Consider the following 5,262-nt stretch of genomic DNA (forward strand, 5'->3'; position numbering starts at 1 on the left):
AGATTGAGCTCTTGACTCTTTCATGTCTTTGATTAGAGTTAGGATTTGAAGCTTTACACAATCAAAGTTCCTATGGACTTCTTAAGAATAGTAGGATAGTGTGTAGCTTAAGTGTTTGATAAAATTCCTCTTAGAACTTTGGATGCTTGAAGGCATTCCTAAGTCAAAGAAGCCTTAGTACACAAGGTGGAAAAGGACTAAGACAACACACTCTTGAATAGACAATATCCTAGCAATCCTAATCCATAACCTTAGACACTCACTATGCAATATTCATGAACACTATCTAATCCCTACCCCTTTTACTTATTCACAAAATCACTTTTATTTTACTACTCTCTTGCACCCAAACCAACCAATGAACTACTCTCACTCACAAATCATCCTTCACCACACTCAAATCCTATGCACGATCCAATCAAGTAAACTCCCGAACATTTGACACACCTCCACGTCCCTCCTTCGAGACCGACACTCGGGGAGTCACAGACTTTCCGTTTTAACATAAATATCTTTTGACATCTCAACCCTACTCACAAAACTCCAAATGTCAACAGTGGCAGAAGGAAGTCCAAGCGGTCGAGAGAGGATGTGACGACCAGACTGCATTGGTCTTTTTTATAGAATCCTTGCACCCGGATGGGCAGTATGGAAAGATGCGCGATGAAAACCCGCGAACATAAACTCAGGCTATCCAGAGAGCAAATCAGCTCGCCGATACTGAAGAGGCAGTCAGGGAGAAGCGAAAGCAAGCCGGGATGGCCCTAAAACGACCCCGGTCAGAGAATCCTAAGGGTGGTCGTGCGACAGGATCCATTGTTTGACGAGTACATTCAAGGCGAGTGCATGATATGCCTGGACCGAATGGCTATCGGCCGCTTGTGCAACCCATTCAAGAAGTGCTAAAACAGCTGCCACCTCCACCACCTGTTCTCCCATGGGACAACCCACAAGTGTTAGATGAGCGTGCCCCGTATTGCCGATATCATCAAAACAGCTCGCACTCAATGGAAGATTACAAAGTATAAAAAGCTTAGTTGGAAAAGCTAATCCAGCGTGGGCGACCAGTCAATCTGTGGCGTCGTCTTGGTCTACCGTGGCGACGAGACAATGCCCCTCAGCCGACTGAGAGGACGAAAGATAAGGGTAAATAGTCCATGGAAGGAAGAGAGAGCAGTAAAGATTATAAGGGCAAGCCAGTCATCAATATGATCGTGGGAAGGTAGAGATACGACAAGTGCTCAGAAGGCATGGGCCAGGCAGTTTTACATTGGGGCAATTGTCATTCAGGAATTTCACAGGAACCGACAGTGTCGCGAGCCTATAACGTTCACCAATGATGATTTGTCGCAGGCCTCACTCCGCACCGTGATGCGTTGGTCATCGCGATGGAAGTTCACGGGACGGTGGTCCGAAGGGTACTAGTCGATACAGGTAGTAATGTGAATGTCATGTATCTAGCCTTGTACAAAAAGTTGGGATTGCCTATGGAGTGACTACGCCATGTTAAGACTCCGCTGGCTGGCTTCACTAGCGATTCAATTGAACCCAAGGGGTCCACCTCGTTGATAGTTGAGTAGGGAACCTGGCCCAATGTGAGGAAGATGGATATGGAGTTCGTGGTGTGGTTGGTTTAGAATGCACACATAATATCATTCTTGGTTGGTCACGCTTAGAGGATTTGGGAGCGCTAATCTCAATCGAGCACCTATGCATGAAATTCCACACACCGACAGGAGTCGGCGTAGTGCGATGTGATCAGAAGATGGCAAGGAGCTGTTATTTACAAGCTTGTTGGCGGGTGGGAGAGAATGACTTGCGAGTAAATACTATCGCCCGCCAAACAAAGGAAAAGTCGGTCGATTGTTTGGGGCTGGCGATCGAGTTGGAGGAAGTCGTTATAGACTTAGACCGACCAGAGAGGAAAGTGAGAATTGGAGTCGGGCTCCCAGAAATGATTAGAAAGGCAGTTATTCAAGTGCTGAGGGACTTCAAGGAAATATTCGCTTGGGACCCGAGGACATGACCAGAGTTAACCGAGCTATCATTAGTCACAAACTGACTGTCGACCCGAGGTTAAAGCCTGTGGCTCAGAAGAGGTGCTATATATCGAATGACCGCTGGGATTTCGTTAAGAAGGTGGTCGACATGTTATTAGCAGTCGGTCATATACGGGAGGTTGAATACCTAGGTTGGCTGGCCAATGTAGTATTGGTGCAAAAACCACCAGCCTGGCGGATGTGCGTCGATTATACAGATCTAAATAAAGCTAGCCTTAAGGATCCATTCCCGTTGCCGCGAATTGATCAGCTGGTAGATCGGACAGCTGGCTATGCACTGCTATGTTTCATGGATGCCTTTCGCGGATACCATCAGATCTTTATGCACGCGGAAGACGAAGAGAAGACTACCTTCATTATGCCAGATGGCGTTTATTGTTGCAGAGTGATGCCTTTTGGGCTGAAGAATTCAGGAGCCACATATACCCGCATGGTGGCCAGGCTGTTCAAGAGCCTGATCGACAAGTCCATGGCCGCCTATGTGGATGGCATGTTGGTCAATAGTAAAGAGGAAGAAAAACATGTGAAGGACCTGACTGATTGCTTCAGCATAATGATGAGATATAACTTTAGGCTAAATGCCAAGAAGTGTGCCTTTGCGGTTAGAGGAAGAGAGTTCTTGGGTTATATGGTTACTTGGCGCGGGATTGAGCCCAACCCCGAGAAGGTTAAGGCGCATGACTGGTCGGTTGGCGGCCCTTAGTTGATTCCTATCTAAGTCGATCGATCGTGCCCTACCATTCTTCAAGGCCATAAAGAGGCGAGAAGGGTTTCAGTGGATGGAGGAATGTCAGATTTCCTTTGAGAAGCTGAAGTAGTATCTCCTAACACCTCCCTTTCTATCTAAGCCCAAGGAGGGAGAAACGTTGTTCCACTACTTGGTTACTTGTCAAAAGGCGATCAGATCGGTTTTAGTGCGTGAGGAAGAGAAAATGTAGCACCCTGTCTATTATGTCGGGAGGACACTCAAAGGCGTGGAAGTTAGGTACTCGCCATTGGAAATAGTAGTTTTCGCACTGATCGCGACTATCCAGAAATTGGTGCCCTACTTCCAAGCCTACCATGTCAGAGTCTTGATTGACTGGCCTCTGGCCAGTATGCTATGGAGCCTCAACTCATCTGGTAGACTAATCAAGTGGGCAGTCGAGCTCACCCATTACGGGCTCGAGTACCTTCCTAAGCCTTTTATCAAAGCCCAAGCATTAGCAGATTTTATAGTGGAGTGCTCAGCGCAGACTGAGGAAACCCACCCCGATGAAGAGCCTGATGATACACAATGGTGGGAGATTCAGACACACGGTGTTGTTAGCACTAGCCACTACTAGGCCATTGGTGGTCAGCCAGTTGACCAACGACTCTCTGCTGGTGGTCAGCCGAGTAAGGATAAAAACTGACTCTCTACTGGTAGTCATCCAGTTGACCAACGAATGTGAGACTTACGAAGAAATGCTGAAGATGTACAAGACGTGACTGAGGGACTTCTAGGAAAGCTGACGGCCTATGAAGTAATCCATGTCCCCCGAGCTAAGAATGTGGAGGTCGATATTCTTTCTAGGTTAGCAGTCAGCGAGTTGCCCGATCACTTGTCACAAATTTACAGGATCGAGATCGTAGAACGGCTAAGTACTGAGAGCTTTTTGGTCTGAGGCCTTCTCCGTACCCTGATTGGGTCACACAGTCCGAGTGTTTTGGATAGCTAAAATCATGAGATATATGGACATGTGCAAGTTACCTGATGATAAGGCTGAGGCTGACTAGATACGGAGGAGAGCTCCACTTTACGAAGTAGTCAATGGCTGGCTATATAAGCGATCCTTTGGCGGTCCCCTACTCCGTTGCCTGCTCCCTAACGAAGCCAAGACTGTGATGGATGAAGCCCATAGAGGGATCTGTGCAGCCCACCAAGGTGCCAACACGCTTGTGTAACACCCCCAATTTCTAATACAGGATTAAACATAAATAATCAATCCTTCTTACTAACCATATTGAAAATAAATGCGTAAGCGAATTCAAACTCTAAACCAATGGGGTGTTATGCCACACTTGGGCAACCAACTAAACCCAAACACACAGGCTACAAAGCTTTCTAACCACAATCCATATTACAGCAATTCACTAATCGAATTACAAATCAACTATAATACAACATTTTGAATTCTAAACTAAACCATTTAAACCAAGATACAACTCCAAGGGAAACTAGCTCTACACCGCACTCTTAGGACGGGTCACTTCTATCAAGTCCTGAAAACAACAAGGTTTGGAAAACACAAACAAATAGAATTAGCATAAAATGCTAAGTAAGCTCTACTCTGTCCTGTAAAATAATACATTTATAGTTTGAAAAATAGATATACTTTATAAATAGATTTTTATACTTAAGTAGACAGTACTATAGAAATCATTTAGCCAAAAGCTTAAAAGAATATTCCCAAAAGGACTTTCCATCAATATGTAGTAGTTTTCAAGATATTTAACTCAACACCAAAAGTAAGTAACGTATATACTTTTTCAAGTATAATATTCCATACGTTTGAAGCACTATAGTAATTTTATAAACCATCACTACCCACTCTCAAAGTATCATAAGTAAGGAGGATTCTCAAAGTAAGAATAGTCCTTATAGCAACTCTCAACCCACAATCATTTCAAAGCATAACACTTCCAAAGGTCATTTGTAGTTACATAATATAGTACGGAGGAATAAAATTTCTTATTTGCTCATAAACATTTCTCGAATAAAATATAGATATGGAGGAACCAATAAAATCATATACATAGCTTATCATATAATCATTTCAAATATAGACTTTCTCATAAGTCATTTTATAAATAAATAAATAAATAAATAAATAAATATATATATATATATATATATATATATATATATATATATATATATATATATATATATATATATATATATCAATAATCAAAGGTAGGGAGGAATTCAAATCATGATTCTCAAATCACTTCTTCAAGTATCACCTATACATATGGAATCAACCACATCTCAATAGTGGGAATATAGATCTATGTCATTAATAGTACTAAGTATATAAGTAAATAATTATGTTTAGTAATAATGTGGAGGAAACTAAATCTCAACAACGGGAGGAAGGGATCATCACCGCAGCGATGTCCAACAAGGAACAGTAACTCTCTACTGAACCCAAAACTGCTCCCACTTAATCTCAACAAA

This window comes from Ipomoea triloba, chromosome 2 (assembly GCF_003576645.1).
Source record: "Ipomoea triloba cultivar NCNSP0323 chromosome 2, ASM357664v1".
NCBI classification, from domain to species: Eukaryota; Viridiplantae; Streptophyta; class Magnoliopsida; order Solanales; family Convolvulaceae; genus Ipomoea; species Ipomoea triloba.